Source organism: Delphinapterus leucas, chromosome 3 (genome assembly GCF_059928025.1).
Source record: "Delphinapterus leucas isolate spDelLeu-1000000601 "Yukka" chromosome 3, BTC_Dleu_Yukka2, whole genome shotgun sequence".
Lineage (NCBI taxonomy): Eukaryota > Metazoa > Chordata > Mammalia > Artiodactyla > Monodontidae > Delphinapterus > Delphinapterus leucas.
Window position 1 is genome coordinate 27,230,721 of NC_143131.1, and position 18,225 is coordinate 27,248,945.

Sequence of the window (18,225 nt, forward strand, 5' to 3'; positions counted from 1 at the left end):
GTATCAAAATTAACCTAGTCCACAGAGTGGCCTCTGAAAATAAAGAAAGATCTCATGATAGAATAAAAAGCCCAACAATACCTTGACCCTTCCCTAGTCTTGACCCAATAAAGTATTATACAATGGGAAGAATAAAAAAAAGATATAGTTAACCGTTTCCTACTGAAAACATGTAATTAATCTCCAGGAAAGATGGCTCTTGCACTTAGGAAAACATCTTAAGGGTCTTTTTGGATACGAAAGGTTAGCTCCCACCACCCCTTGCACAAAAATATAGAGGACTAAAATTGTCTTTGAAAAGGTATTTAAGGTTTCTGCCCCTGAAATAAAAAGGATGAGGGTCCCAGAAATTAAGGAAGAGGGATATGTAAGACAGCTTGAGGAGAAGAAGAATTTCTAAATGCTAACAATTTTAAGAAATATTTAGACCTCATGTCATATTGATTTACCCCCTTCACTACCTCCATCTTCTACTGCAACATTCTAAAGCTATAGTAAAAGCCTGCTGCCCAAAGCAGGATTGTGTTGGTGATATGTGAGGCAAGAAAAGAGAGGTGGTGTCCAGTGTGGGATGAAATTGTAGGAAAACAAACAGAGCCTCAGGAGCCAACAGTGACAGTTAGTGGGAGCCCGACTGTGGCATGGACCAGTGAAGGAGAGGTATGATCTCTCTCACTCAGGTGCAGCCACCCTTCAGTTTCGAACATATTGGGATGTTCAAGGCCCCTATTGGTGCACAGCGTGGAAGCTAGAATCACCTTATTTGGCTATTAAAGGTTAGAATGACCCCTGAAGCAGGAGGATGACAGGCCTTGAGTTCACAGTCATTGACCCATCCTGAATCCATTCCTTAACCCTTCCAACTGTCTTTCCCCAGTGCCTCATTTTCTCCTATTTCTGCCAAAACTGTTCTCCTGATCTACTCAAAAGTGAACACATTCCTCAAGTAGAGCAGTTCAACATCCAGTGATCAAGAGAAGGCTATCTAGCCTCTGATTTTCTCATGCCCCTCTGTCTACGTTGCGGGTCTCTGGCCATCTCCACTGCATATCAGCACCGCTGCAGGAGAGAGCTGGGGAGAAGGCATGTAAGAGCCATAGTCTTCTACACCAGATGACTGTAAAGCTGTAAACAGGGACCAGCTCTGGGTAAAAAGCAGGATTTAGGTGCAGGTTATAGTCATGAATTCTCTCCCTCCACAAATTAGGACAAATCACTCAGTCTACTCCATCTTTCTGTCTTCCTTGCCTCTTTCTAGCTTTTTATTACCCTCTTTCACACACATGCACACACAATTATATTAGAAAAATTGTGAAAACTAGTCTTTATATGTTGCTTAATGGTAATTTATATCTTTCACTTCACTTTTTCAAAATAGAAATAGCTTTTTTGTGTTTTATTATGCTTATCAGTGCTTATCATAAGGTAATTAGAAAATGTAGAAATGGATAAAGGAAAAATAAAGGTCATTCAAGATGCTACTAGGCAGATGAAACCACCATTTACACTTTAGGCCATTATCTTCCCAGTATTTTCTAAATGCAATTTTTTTCTTACAAATACTAGATATGTTATTCATAGTATTTTATACCCTGACTTTTCAACTAAAAATATATCATGGATCCCTTGATATAAATAGATAGATATCTGCCTTCTCATGGCTAAGTAGTATTCCACTTTATAAATGTACATGAAACGTTTAACATCCCCAGTTTATGAATATTTAGTATTTCTTTTTGTATTTTTTCTATTAAAAGTAACACTGCAATGTTCACCCCTGTGTGATTTATGTGTTTGTTGAACTATTTCATGATGAAAAGTTGCTGGAAGCAGAATTTTTTGATCAAAGGGCATTTTAAAGAATTTTGATATATAATGTCAAATAACTCTCCAGAAAAATTAATCCAATTTTAACCCAACCAGAATGGTATAAAATAAATCCCTCCATACACACATAGACATGCACCCTGGCCTACCTTGGACATTGTTAATTGCTTTAATTTCTGCTAATTTCGTTGTAATGTGAATTCATTTGATTAATACTGCAAATGCACTTAAACATCCTTTCATATGCTAATAAACCATTTTCATGTCTTCTGTAAATTTTTTCTTCACATACTAAAAATATTAGCCTTATTTCATGTATTTTGTGAGTATTTTTCAATGTAACTATTTGTCTATATCGTTATAGCTGTGGAGAAATTTTTACTTCTTTTGTACTCACTTTTGCAATCATTTTCTCTATCTTCCTGCATTTGGTGCCATACTTAGAAATGTTTTACACAGATCAAGATTACAAAAATATTCACCTACATTTACTTTTATTCTTTTTCATTTTTCATATTAAAACACTTAATGCCTTTGGAATTCAATTTGTATGAGGTGTAATTTTTTAAATCAAATGGTCAGCAGGTTTTCCCAACAAATTTATGATCTATCTTTTCTTCCACTGTATTAAAATTCCACTTATATCACAAACTGAAGTAATATGCTTGTTTGGATCTATTTCTGGAACTTGTAGTCTATTGTGTTAATCTGTACACCCCTATACCTACACCACACTATTTCAGTTATTACAGCATCTATTATATTTTAATACTCAGAAAGCATATCTCTTCTCACTATTCCTTTTCTCTTTCTTTTTTGATGTTTTTTCATGTATCTCTTTAGCCAATTTAGCTTTAGAATCATTTTCACTTTCAAAAAATATATATCCGGTGCAGTCTTAAAAAGAAAAAATTCACTCAAGTGGAGATCGGATTAAATTATCTGAGAGGCTAGAGAGAAATTCTGACATAGTAGAAATAGCAAAAACCTGCACCTGATCTTTGACTCTCAACTAAAGCTATTAATTTGGCAAGAATTTTTTAGCCTCTCTGAACCTCAGATCTTCATCTGCAAAATGGAGCTAATAAAACCTATGTGTAGGAGGCATCTGACATGCTCTCTGGCCATCCATCACTAGAAACCCATCCCTAAATTTGGAGAATTCCTCACCTAAAAATTCTTGTGAGAGGCACTGCCCTTCTACAGACAGCTAATAATGCCAGGTACTCATTCTTCCACCATCTTTTGAAGCAAAGCTGGGTCAAGAGCCCCCAGATTCTACCAGTGGCAGGCACACACCTCACTTTTAAGTCAGTAGCTGAAACAAGGAAAGGAGTCCATGAGGAAGAATCTCTGGCTGTTATGGCAGCTTCAGCAGTTGATGCAGTAGGAGCAGCAGTAGTGTCTATGATATAAACCCAGGGTAAGGAGCAGTGGTATCCTCCTGGAAGTGGATTTTCTAAGTGTCCCAGGGATTCCAGAAGGCTCTCAATATCTTTCCCTGCTTAAGCCAGGTAAAGTTGGTTTCTGATGTTTGCAACTGAAAATCCTGCCATACACTACCCACCCTGGGCTGTTTGAGCAATGAAATGAGAAAAAGCCTGCATTCTCAGTATATTCTCTTTCTTTTTGACTCCCCTTTCTACACCTTGATCTACCTGTCCACCAAAATGGTAACCAATAATGAACTGCACTAATGAGCTTCCTTCTCTTCTCGTTTCCAATTGAGTTCAGCCAACAGAAAGCCCCAGCATAAGGTGTGATGAAGAAAGGAGAGTTGGGGAAAAGTATGTACATATTCCCCTAGTTCTTTCTCTAAAGGCTAACTGATCACTGACTATATCCCTCTGCTGAGTTGGAACTCCTGACAGTCATTCTTCTCTCTCTGAGTTCTATTTACCCCACAGGTCTGAGAGTCATGAAAATATTCTAATTCTACTCTTACTATCCCTGAGGTAACTCACAATTCCTTATGGTTTTTCTATACAATATCCACACATTTTTTAATTGTCCTATTATTATTTCCTTCCCAAATTTCCACTTTTAGTATGCTTTCTGTTTCTTGATTAGGCCCTAATATACAAGCAAAAGCTCCTACTACAGTACTTGGCTTATAAGAGGGCTCCAGAAATTTTCCATGAGTGAAAATATCAACTGTATTCCTTTTTCTTTATTCCGTTTATGTAGTAATGCAAGGGAAGCAAGAATAAAATTACAAGTTAATTTTATGGACATCTGCAGCCCTCTGGTGTTTTCAAACTAAGGTTAATGGAGTCTTCTGTCTCCTAAGAGTCAGAGTAGAAACTCTAGAAGCATGTTCCTCAAGTAGAAATTTGCCCGGTTCATCTTCCTCAGTAGACACTCAACCAAAGTTTCTCAAACTCTGGCTCATGCCCATTTAGACCCATCATAGGTGTCAGAGTGCATACACATACATACAAATACCACCACCACCTTCACCCACGGCCACCCTCAAATTTAATGGGTATCTATTATATCTATACCTCTTAAGAACCTCCCCTTCCCCCATTCTACTCACTGATGTCAGGTCTGGTTTTGAATGGATCACAGCACTCTATCAAACTGTGTGCAAAATTCTGCAAACTCTTTAGAGCAGCAAAAACTTCCCTTCAACTGTTCTTTCCATGTCCATATAATAAATGACAGTAGATACTACTTGAGTGTCCAGTTTTTTGTATCAATATATGAGTGTGAAGTGCAATTAGCCATTGAAATAAAACTGGTAATGAATACTAATTACTTCATTCTATGGGGTCTGGGGTAATGTATTCCAAGACTTCCCTCATTACTTTGAGAAATTGAGAGTTGGCTATATAGCAATCTACAGAAATTCTGAAAAGTACTTAAAGCGTCAGACATTAGCTGGAGCTCTGTATAATTGGATCTGTTCTGCACCCCTTGCATATAAGTTTTCTTGATTCAGAGCCCTGAATGCATAAAGAAAAGAGAATGTAGAGGGAAGAGCAGCTTCAATCTGCTTTGCTGTCATCTGGATCTTTCAAGTTCTGAATTCTTTTGGCAGCTCTAATACAACAGAAGAGCTTTTCCTTCAGCGACTATAAAAACCTCATTTGGAATGTTTTTCTCACACATTTATGTGAATGTTGCCAATGGCTACTTTTATTAATTCTCACCCTAGATAATGATTTACAGAAGTTTACTGAAGTACGAATAGTAAATACTAGGAACTGTACAATAGATATCTTTGCCACAGAAGAAAAGTGCTTTCTCTACATACTCGTATGTTCAAAAATCAAACACAGTTTCATTAGATTCTGAAATAAAAATGGAAAGATATCACTCCTTATAATTTATTATATTCTGTGTTATTATCAGTAATTCCTATCGTCACAACAAAAGCAAAATGAAATCACATTATAAGGACAGAAAATTTTTGACGTAAAGGGGATGCTGTTTGTTGGGAATACAGAGAAAACAGAAAATTTGTTTTTCTATTAGGCCTACACCTGAAGTAAAGCTAGATTCTGTTTTCAGCTCTGTAACTAACTGACACTGAAAAAAGCCACCTGACTTCTCTTGATTTCTGTCATCTGTGAATCAGTAAGTTAGCCTAAATTACCTCAAGGACTCCTCCCAGCACCATTTTTTTTGTAATTTCCCATAAATATTCAGTAAATTTCACCAATGGGAAATCAAACTAGATCAAATCTAACCCCTCCCATTCTTTAGCAGTAGGAATTTCTTTTAGAACTCCCTTTACTTGAAGGTTTACTTTAACTTTTAAGATAATAAATAACTTTAAATTTGGAAGTCCTAGACAGAAATCATAGTTGGCACCAGGTAATGCATGTTTTGCATTTGTGCCAAGAGTATCTGTCATAGCAGAGGTAGAAGACACTTCTTAATAGGTAGCAGCTCCCCAGTGATGTGCAGTCTCCAGCAGGGATAGTCTGGAAAAAATGTCCACATTTTCTTAAATCACATTCTAATCAGATGTTAAAATCAGGGTCTTGCCATGTTTCTCTTGTGCTGAAAAGTTCATGCAGATGCTCACAGAAGGGCTGAGGCAGAAGGCATGTGCCCTGACCAGAGTCCCGCCTCCCATTATTTGACTCTGGAATGCCCCGGGCTGTAGATGAGAGACTGTGGAGAATGTAATGTGTGCCCCATCTGCAGCCGGAGACACCAGCACCACTAGCCACTTGCTCAGGTCTTCAGGATCGTCAGACAATGAACAGTGCAATATGGAGCCATATTCTGTTCTATTCTAGTCCATTTATTTCTGATGAGCTCAGGAGCAAGTGGATTGAATACATGAAGGTCAGCCAGCACTGAGGCAGGGTGAGAGAGATGAGGGAGCTGAACCTCAGCTCCCAGCACTAGTTAATGGAAATAATAGAATCAGAAAAGACTGGTAACAGTTTGCAATGAGTGACCTCACTACAAACTAATACATACATGTTTCCATTTCTTTCATTTTCAACTACTTCTATTGATAAATACCTTGAATAAATCCATTAATCCATTAATCTGCTTTTTTTAAGAACAACAACAACAACAAAAAAAACATGAGAAGATTAATTTGTGTCCTCCCTCTCTCTCACCCTCTCTCTCTCTCTTTCTCTCTCTCCCACTTGCTCCCTCCCACCCTCTTATTCCTTTCTCTCCCTAAAAACAGAAAACAGCACTGGCAGGAACAGCAGTGGAAAGGCAAGGAAAATCTGCTCCAGAATAAATTGGTTGTGCTGAAACATTTGTAAATAAGCATGATAACCAATTACAGAAATACCTGGGGTAGTTCAGTGATTCGCTCTCCCACATCAGAGGTCTCCTAATCAATTTGAAATAACCAGACGCTCCTATAGAAAATAAGCAAGATCACAGCGCTTGCTAATGAGTCTCAAAAATGGATTTCACTGCATGAAAATGTTCATTGTCAGGAGAGAGCCTGTTTTCAGAATCTTGCGGGTCATTTTCATTTGCATTTGATTGGAGAAAATTCCTTTGTTCTTTTCTACCTTCTCACTTCCTTTAAAACACTATCAATTTTTTTTCTGGTGATTTAATATTTTTGTATCAGTATGTTGTACCAAGCCCTAAAAATATACCAAAATAAATCCCTCTGTGCTGAAGTAGCTAGTATCCACTTCAATTATTACTTAATTTCACTGTTTTGAATGAGTTTTCTTGAATTTAAATTTGCAGATGTACGACACAGAGGGAAACTGTTTGACAGAAGTTGCAGTCATGGAACTCTGAAAGCAACACAAAAGCCCCATGGTGTATCATGTACAGCAGCTTCTCAACAGTTCTCAACTATAGTGCAAAAGCATTTTGAAGGCCTCCAATCAAAAACATAGGTCTACCTATATGTGATAGCACATCACAAGCCTGATGAGTATCTGCCTTTTCACAGAAAAGAAACAGGAGCAGAAGAGGCAGGTACTTGAAGAGGAGAGAATATAACACTTCTGATTTCTTAAAAGCATCCTTACCTAAGACATCTGCAGCTTTGCACTGGTCATCACTAGATCACATGTGACTCACTCATAAATCTCTTAGTAAATTTATGGTGTAAATATTCTTCCCCAGACCATATTATAAGGGGCTCAGTATGTCTCTCTTCTCTCTCCTTTCTCTTCTGCCCTATCCTATCCTATCATACTCTCCATTACCCCTACTTTTCTCTCCCTCTATTCTGTTTTCTCACTTCTTTCTTTCCTCTTAGCTGTTCTAGATCTCTGGGTGTATTTTGCAAAGCCTGAAGGACCAAACATTTTCTATCTCCTCACATCTCACTCAGGACCATAAGAAGCAGAAGACATGTGCTCCCACATGCGCACAGCTTGGTCATTTCACAGCGCTCCTAACCATGCCCTTTCCCTGTCACCTCTTTTAAGAGAAAACATTGCCACACTCATGAATAAATATTCTACTCAGAGAAGCACCCAGTGTGTGCTAGATAGTTGATCCTCCAAATCGTTTTTTAAATTCTAGGATACAAGAAATCTTGTGATGAATTGGGAGATTGGGATTGACATATATACACTAATATGTATAAAATGGATAACTAATAAGAACCTGCTGTATAAAAAAATAAAATTCAAAAATTCAAAAAAAAAGAAATCTTTACCCCAACTAGTATCACAACTCTCATTTATCTTTTTTAACTTGACAAAGTAATTAAATGTTTCCAGGTTAGTTAGAAAACTATTCTTCAGACTCATTATAAAATTAAAAAAAAATAGATTTAAGACCCTTTGACATTCTCTAATACATTCCAATTTGTCTGTATCTCTCTGAATAGAATCCAGAATTGCACACAAGACTTTCGATGGGGTCTGACCAGTGCCAATGGGGTGACGTTCACCTCCATCCTTCTTTTCTCCAAATAAGTCTATGATTCCATTGGCCTGTGTGGCTGCCCAATCACTGATGGTCCTTCCTGAGAATCGTCTATATGCAGATGCTCTCAGCAGGGAGGGGTTTGTTGTTGTTGTTGTTGTTGTTGTTGTTGAAGATAGGCTTTTACTTTTAACTCTATTAAATTTCATCCTATTAAAGGAAGCTTCTCAAAATGTTTTCAGATTTTGATTCTGTCATCTTGTATATTTGCTATCCATCCCAGCCTTGAGTCATTTACAAATTTGATAAGCATATATTCTATGTATTCATACACATCACTGATACATGAATTTAACAAGATGTGGCTAAAAGCAGAGCTCAGCAGCACAGTGTGAGAACCACCTTCAGGCTGATATCTCCTCGTTAATCAGCAGCCACTGAGTAACTCTGTAATAGGGAAGAACAAATCTGACTCCATATTAGATCTGTTCCCTTTACTTTAACCTTTGTCCTTTGTTGCCTGTGCTTAGTCAGGCTGGCTCTGCACTTTTTGTAAAAGAATATTGCCTATAGCCTGAAATATACAGGACAGCCTATTCTCAGGGCTCCAACCTTTAAGAGTCCATTCATATACAGATAAAAAGCTACAGAACAGAGAATAACATTTGTCTTGTTGGAGGTTTATAGTAACATGGCGATCTGACCTACATGGACAGATGCATGAACAAAGGATTCCGACCCCAAAAAGTTTGCAACAACCAACCTTGCCTCTCCCTCACCTTGCCTTTAAAAGTGCTTTGCTGAAACCCTTTCGGGGAGTACGGGGTCTTGGGGGCAGGAGCCACCTATCTTCTTGTGTGGCCCTTAAATAAACATTTTTCTGCTCCAAACTCCAAAGTTTTGGTTTGTTTGGTCTCCCTGTGTGTTAGGCACACAAACTTGCATTCAGTAACAACTCTGCAAAGCACCACGCTAGGCACTATAAGGGACACAAAGTGGTCCAGTTTACCCTTCCTAATGGGGAGGTTTTCAAGGATCTGAGCAGAGAAAAGACATAATAGGAAAGCATTTGTGAAAGATAAGCCTGACTGTGGTGTCCATTAAGAAGTGAAGTACCAGAAGCAGTAACTTAGAACACTATTATAATATTATAAAACAAGAGGAAGAAAGCCTGGACTACAATCTTTATTTAAGAAGAGAAATTACTATTCATGAATGAGATCATTATATCAATTTATCTTCCCTATTCCTAATAAAATTAGGTACTCTTACTAAGTTTTCAGATGAGGCCAGGATTTACTTCAATTCAACAAGCAATGGATAATGTGTTTCCTCTGTACCATGTACTGGGCTAGATAATGGGTAAACCAAGGTACAAATGTAACTTTCTTCTTTTTCCCTCCAGTCACACAATCTACCATTACACTTGTGATATGTTATTCTAATAATGTACTAGTAGTCAGAGAATACCTCTCCAGAAAACATTGATATTCTATTGCCAGACAGCGCAAGGGTAAAATTTTCCTTAATGAATTAAGATTTTCACAGGCAGAATTTTGTAATTCAATAGACATCTATAGTGTTGCCTCAAATTCCAGATAATAAAAAACTCAAGCAGACATGCTGATCAAATTGTTCCCCTATTAAATATAAGGATTTCTTGTCCCTAAAGTTGACCAATGCTTAAAAACTTTAATGAAAAGACAAAAGCAATTTTATACTCACAACACATTAAAACTGTGAATTACTAACATTCTTAGGAGGAATTAAAGATAAAAATGATAAATGTTTGGCTAAAAATAGGAACCTAAATGGAAATGAATGAGTATTCCCTTTCCTGTGTTATGTGTCTCTCTTGCAATCTCCTCTTTCTAAGGCCTTGCCCTAGGCTAATTTGTCTGGAGCAAAGTTCACTTAGAATATGTACAAAAGAACAAAGGGTGTCATCACCAAGCAGGAAGCTTCTGAATCCATTCCCTATGTCCTAAAATCCAAAGGCTCTGGAATGTCTGTCCAGGCAAGTTGTAACTTTCACTTCCTGGGGAGTGCATTCAGAAGAAATGAGAAGAAAAAAAAAAAAAAAAAAAAACGGAAGGTGAGCCTTGTAGAGCAGCAGGAAAGCAGTAACTCAGACTTGAAAGCTAGCAAGTAAAGCATCCCACTGCGTCACCAAGGATTCAGAGACAAGCTTGGTATTACCGAAGCCATTCATAGACTATTCACTGCTTATCCTCAGCAACTCCTCTCTTCTCATGTTGCTTTATAAAACTGGTTGGCTGAACTTCTCTAAATACTAAGCACATCAGCACTTATACCAGAGTACTAGGACCCTTTTCCCACTGTTGCCCAAACTTACCACAAGATATTTAAACAAAGCCTGAAGAAACCTGTTCAAAATTTTTTTTTAACTATTTGACTCTTTTTCTTTAGGTTCGTGAAGTTGTCATTCATCTCAGTTGAAGCTGAAGTTGTCATTCATCTCTGAAACCTAGTCTGATGTTTTTCACTTTAATGAACTAATTTGATAAGCATCATTGAAACCAAAAAAATTAATATAATCCAATCAAATAATTCTATAGATAGCTATTAAATGTCAAAACATTGCTAAATAGCTTAATGCAATGGGGGAAAGGCCACAAGAAACATAACATTAATCTCCTAGACTTTTATTGAATTTTTCCTGAAATAATACACAATTATAGACTTTTTAAGGAAATATGTAATATTTATCCCCAAACTTTTTGTTTCCTCTGCACATAATGAATCAATAATCTTTTCCTTTTAATCCGATTCTGTGTATTTACACAATTCATAGTTAATTTGAATAGCATTACCCTAGTCCATCTTTCACAAATGAGTTCTAGTTAAGATACATTTTTTTAAGAGCCTTCTATAGTACTAAGTCAAGCCATCTAGCAGGAGATGGAAAGCCTGTCCAGTTAACTAAATTTAAGGTGCTTACAACAGTTTTGGAGACCTGCACTGTGGCGCTTCCCTTCTTGAGGAAGGTTCCAGGCAGGAAGCTCCTCCTTCCTCTGAACTTGCAGGGTCTAAGATATTCCCTTTCCAGGCATCTGAATTGTTGTTCTCTCTTCACTGCCACTAAGTTATGTCTTCTTCAAGTAACTTTACCTTTTTTCCCATCATCCTTACTCTCAGACCTTTCATGCAGAAATGTGAAGTGTAAGAGAGGTAGAACATCATTATGAAACTTAAAGAGGCTGCAAATGTCCAACCTGGGCCTCCTAGGCTCTAGGCTTAGAAATACAAAGGCAAAGGTGAAAATTTTTTACCTTAGAGAAATTATGTTTTCTAGGGAAAATAGACATATAGAGAGATAGTAACTATGACTTATGAAAAATACAAGTAATATTGAAGTAATACAAAACAAGGAATAATTACCCCTGGATAATGATCAGGACAAAGGGGTAGTGGGATTTATATAGACGTAATTTTGAAAATTCAGAATACTGCTTTGACCATTCCTGGGCATGATGCATCACCCTTTTCCCTGAGAGTAACCTCAAGCAATCTGGTTCATATACTCTCTGGGTGATAGCCCAACCAAAAGGAATGCCAGAGCATTCAAATTCGGTTCTGGTTCAGCTGCCTGGATTCTTTTGTTAGATTGGCATGGTCTTAGATCACAAGCATAATGAGCATGATGGTCTAATGACTTTAGAACATAATGCTAATGACCCCTATTCGTACCCCTACAATGGCTTGGTGGGCCCAGGTTGGACATTGCAGCCTCTTTTAAGTTTCATAATGATGTTCTACCTCTCTTACACTTCACATTTCTGCATGAAAGGTCTGAGAGTAAGGATGATGGGAAAAAAGGTAAAGTTACTTGAAGAAGACATAACTTAGTGGCAGTGAAGAGAGAACAACAATTCAGATGCCTGGAAAGGGAGCATCTTAGACCCTGCAAGTTCAGAGGAAGGAGGAGCTTCCTGCCTGGAACCTTCCTCAAGAAGGGAAGCGCCACAGTGCAGGTCTCCAAAACTGTTGTAAGCACCTTAAATTTAGTTAACTGGACAGGCTTTCCATCTCCTGCTAGATGACTTGACTATAATTTGCCCACTGCTCCCCCTACTGAAAACTCCATCAGAAACAGCAAAATAGCCCCAGATCCTAAACCTCCCATGCAAAATACCTGTTAATATCTCCTTATGCCTTTCCCTCCTCCCTTCCTTAGGAAGATGCTACCTGGCTAGTGGTGTAGACACACAGGAAATACTGAACTATCCTCAGTCATTCTTTCTGAAATCAAGGACTAGACTCAGTTATTCAGACTGAACTGGGGCCCCCTAAGACTTAGCAGCCAGCCAGATGACCACATTGGAGGCATTGTCAACCTGTTCTCTGTGACAAATGTGTCACTTGGGAGGGCCCAACAAGTGGAAATGGCACTTTCTTTCCAAAGGTATTACATGTGCCCCAGGACTCTACTGCTTGTGAGGAAGCCAAACATTTACTTGCCTCTCTCCCAAAAACACCTTGACTTGCACCTGATGGGTGGGATGAGAGACCTGCAAATGTTAGGAAAACACCACCCGTGGATTATGTAGCCAAAGATGGCTGTGAAGATCTTTCCAAAATGAGTAGGGCCTTGGTTATTCAGGGGAGCTTCCTGGAGGAACAACTGATTTGTCATTTATGTGGACCCCTGGGCAGTTATTCCTATGATGGGAGCCATCCAGTTAGAAAATTTGTGCTTGACTTAAGTGATCAATGACACCACCTCAGGCCTGGAGTGCATTCAGGTCAGCCTCAACTCACTGGCCAGGGTTGTTACACATGACAGACTTGCCCTAGACATCCTCCTTGTGGGCCAAGGCAGAGTCCATGCAATCACTAATTCATCCTGCTGTACCTGGATTAATGCTTTGGGCCAAATGGAAAGTCAGTATAGAAGTATAAGGAGAAAGCCAGCTGGCTTTCTAAGATAGATCCTGATGGTTTATGGGATGTGTTCACCCAGAGTAGCTTTAATCTTATGAATTGAAAGTTTCTATTTCAAACTGTAATTTTGAAGAGACAATTTTTTAATCAATAGACTTTATTTTTTAGAGTAGTATTAGGTTTACAGAAAAACTAGAGAAGAAAAGGAGAGTTCCCATATACCTACCTCTTCACCAACCTCCCTCTACACACACACAGTTTCCCTTATTATTAACATCTTGCATTATTGTGGTACGTTTGTTACAATCCATGAACCTACACAGACATGTCATCATCACCCAAAGTCAACATTTACATTAGGGTTCACTCTTTGTGAGGTACATTCTATGGGTTTTCCCAAATACATAGTATCATGCATCCACCATTACAGTATCATACAGAATAGTTTCAATGCTCTAAAAATCTCCCATTCTCCCCCTATTCATTCCTCTCCTCTAACTCACCTCCAACCCTGTCAATTCCTGGAAACCACTGATCTTTTTCTGTCTCTATAGCTATGCCTCTCTTGGAATGTCAAACAGTTGGAACCATACAACGTGTAGCCTTCTCAGACTGGCTTTTTTCACTTAGCAACATGCACTTAAGTTTCCTCTGTGTCTTTTCATGGCTTGATAGCTCATTTATTTTTATCATTGAATAATACACACTTTGTTTATCCACTCACCTATTGAAGGACATCTTGGCTGCTTACAAATTTTAGCTATAATGAATGAAACTTCAGAAGAGAGAATTTTTAAAAATCTATCTCTACCTCCCCCTTTCTAAGGATCCTAATTTTCTAGAAAAGCCAACCTAATGGAAAGCCCTATGGAGTTGTGCTTTTGCTCATGTATTTTAAGCCATGGCAAGGAAAAAACAGAAACTTTTAACAGTGACCTTACTTTTGTGGAATACAAAAATTTATTTTAATTTTGAACTGATACTGACAAACTTGAGTATCTCAAACTCAATTATTTCTATCTGAATTTTATTAAATTGCCTGAGAAATTTATATTTCCTTTTCTCTCTGGAAATTTATAATAATGTCCCATAAACTGAAAAAAATCTGTCTCACATGCACATGTGCTCACACGTCATATATGCATTTGCAATGCTTCTATTTGCAAAAGGGAAAGGTATTTTTCTCTAAAAGTCTACCTATGTGTAAAAAAAAAATTAATAAAATATGCTTGAATTCCCCCACTCAAATTGCCACTCTTCCACAAATTAATTACATTAATGTCTAAGACTGGAATCCAAGCTAACAAGTCTATGTAATTAGATTTTCATTTATAACCTATTGACAGCCTCAAGTCCTTGTTTGTTCAAGGAAGTTCAACCGAAGGCCTCATTATCCATTATTGATAGCTGTCAATAAGATAACATTATTTTATCTTGTAAGTCTAATATTGATTTTCTTTAACCCCATGTCAGCTTCATTGAAAATACAGGTTCTGAATTAAACTGACAGATCATTTCCTGCCCAACAAACATGCAAACCAGACAAGGGAAGCCTAACTCCTGAGCACACATAGGAATGTGGATGGTGTGTGCCTTTGCTCTTTGTCTAACCTCACCAGGTACACAGCAGCTTCTTTCCTCATGACTGTGTTCATCCTCTGAACACCTGAGCCATTTAAGTTTACTTAGTGCTGTGCAAACCCCAGTAAGCAGGCACAGGGCTCCCCTTTGCATTAGTGGCTGTCACCCTCAGTTCCTCTATAATGCGTGATTTAGCTATGCCTTCACTTGTCACTAGGCTGCTCTGCAAGTGCATCCCCTTCGCCTGGATCTAAATGCTTCCACAAACTTTATTATATCATATTGCTTTTCACTTAAAATAACATCTGCATCATTCCACTATTAAAGCACATATAAATTATTTTTCTCTCAAGTCCACTCAGTGGTATCACTTTAATGTTATTCCAACAATTTTGTGCCTTTCCCCCCGCCCCACCTTGATTTCTAGGCAAAAAAAACTGTCCTATTTCCAAAGCTGACATCAAGGACCTTCCTGCCTAGAATCTGAATTACCACTGCATCTCATAAACTTATTCCCAAAGTGCTTTTAAAATGGATAAATTTTACTCCCATGTATAAAATTCTTATACAAATATCCACTTATGGGTCAATGTCTTTTGAAATCTGCCTTGGTTTTGACTTCACTTTTGTTAGGTTTTAATGTCTGCTTTTGTCTTCCCTCTCTTTTTTTAGAGGAAAGATCAAGAATATTACTGATGTGAGGGTCATTTTTCCTTGCAACTTCTCCTTGAGCAATAGGTTAGCTCTTTCAGGGCGTGTCCTACACCAGGTGGGAACTACTCTTCATCATTCTCCACCCCTTTCAGGTATTAAGGGGTAAAAGATTGCAGACAAGGGCAGGGGTAAATGTTTTATATTACTTTATGAAAGCCAAGAGGTGCTACAGAATTAAAATATTAAAGAATCTTGAATAACAGATTAGCAAGTCAAAAGCAGCATTTCAGGGAAATTGATCTCCATAATTCCTTCTCCCTAGGTTTTATTAACAACTTAGTATTGGGCAAATGCCATAATCACTCTCCAATCACTGATTGCTTAAATTAAGATTTTACTTATGATTTTCCTATATTAAAGCAAAAGTGTTTCTTAGAAGGAATGACAACAGAAAAGTTATGATACAAACAGAAGAAAAGTTCACATACCATCTGGCAATAAAATATCTCCCACATGGGAGATATCACCTTGACATAAATTAGGATACTGCTTATGGTAAAAAAATTTAATTTAAATATAAAAATATAAATGTCTAGTTTGATGTATGCTGCATAAAAGCAAAGAACAAACCTGTTCCAAAAGCCAATAACTGATAGAAAAGACAGAAAAAGGAATATGAATGAGAAAGAGAAGTGATTTTAAAAGCAACTTGCTACTTTAAAAGCTAATTCCTTACTATAAGAAATCAGAAGACATATTTCCATGCTGTGGTATAAAAACATGAGAAAGGAGAACAAGTTTTGTATTTTAGTAATTGGAAATTTTGCCACACTTCTTTGAGGAGGCCATAGATTCTCTCCTTGATTCAAATGCTAGTGACAACACAAATTACTAAAACAATTTATGGAAGAAAATGGGGGAAAAAAAGAAAAGAAAAATGCTGTTCCCATTTTAAAAATCTTCATAAGTTATTAAAACATGAATTTAAAAAAATATATTTTAAAATTAATATTTCCAATTGACAATCACTTCACAAAGTTGATACTTACTGAGTCATTTTATGGTAGGCATTATGTTAGCAAAAAAAGGAACTAAAAGCAAATAACTCTGAAATTAAGCATCAGTGACAGGAACTCAAGCATTCTCCTAACAGAGTTTGGAAGGTCACTTTCCTTTTACTTATATCTGAGTACAGGGCACCCCTCAAAACCATCTTGGTGTCCTGTATACTCACAACCGCCTTCTTAGCCTTTGGTGAGCAGGCTAATGATCATTCCCTGCTTTGGTCTTATTGGAGAAATGGGAGTTGACAAGGGCACACATCACGTGTGGCCATGCAGGCACAAACCTATCTCACTGAAAAGCTCAAAATTTCAAGTCCAGACAATGACCCATGTTCCCATCCTCTTAAACAAAGTTATCTAAGGAAGAAAAGAGTCCCATCTTGACTTCTCCAACCCCACTCATCCTTTCAACTACTTTAAACTTTAGCTACTTTCAATAATTGGGGACACATACTTCTCAATATTTTCCTAAGATTTTACAAAAATATACAAACACATACACATTAAAGAACTGACATTATATTATACATTTTTTCACTCAACAACACAAATATTTTTTCATGTTAGTAGGTATAACTCTACTCCATTCTTTTTAATGTTTACATAGAATCCATTGTAAAGCCATGATGTACTTATTGTACTGTTTTCTTATTAATGAACATTTATGTTTGTGATGGGCAAAAACATATGCTTTTGAACCCATAGCTATAGCTATGGGTGAGATTCCTCAGAATGTGCATTTGTGCATTTGAAAATGTGCATTTGAATTTTTAAAAGCTATTACCAAACTGATCTCCAAAGGTTTTACAAATTCCCTCTAACACAGTAATATATGAAAAGGTCATTTTCATGCCAGAGCATAGCCTCACATAGCACAACACACAATGTTTCCTACTTTCTTTACATTTTCCCAATCTAATAGTCAAAAAGGGTATCCTGTTTCAATTTGCATTCCTAAAGGAATTATTAGTACTTAAGTTAAACAACTCTTTATATATTTATCAGTCTTTTCCAACTCTTCATCTCTAAATTGCCTGTTCATATTTTTTGTCCACTTTTCTATTAAGTGATTAATATTTTTCCTCATTGTATTAGAAAAACTCCTTAAATATTAGGAATATTTGTTACATACACCTGTTACATATGGCAGCAGTTCCCAACCTTTTTGGCACCAGGGACTGGTTTCATGGAAGACAATTTTTCCGTGGATGGGGTTGGGGGAGGATGGTTCAGGCGGTAATGCCAGCGACACGGAGCAGCAGATGAAGCTTTGCTCGCTCGCCCGCCGCTCACCTCCTGCTGTGCAGCCTGGTTCCTAACAGCTGGTAATGGTCCTCGGCCCTGGGAGTAGGGGACCCCTGATATGTGGTACAATTATTTTCACATTAACTGTTTGTATTTTAACTTTGGATTTGCTGTTGTTTATAGAATTTAGAATTTTAATGTACTAAATCTGCCCATGTGTTTTATTTATGGGTTCTGGTTTCCAAATCTTACTTAAGAATGCCACTCCAAACTTATAAACATTTTCTTCAAATAATTTTGTAATTTTTATATTTAGATCTCTGATCCATCTGTAGTTTATCTTTTGTGTATGGTGTGAGGGGGGAATCCAGTTTTGTTTTGCTTTTGAATACTCAATTGTCCAAACATCTTACAGATTTGAAATGCCATGCTAAACAAATACTAAGTTCCCATATTTGGTGATGTGTATATGTGGCCATAGTCCAGTTGAATTCCATTAATCTGCTTGTCTCATATTATTTCATTACACTAACTCTTTGTCTCCTTCAATACTATTGTGTTTATCTCATCATTGTTAATTCTCTCGGATTTCTTCCCTATGGACTATCAACTTTTTGGATGC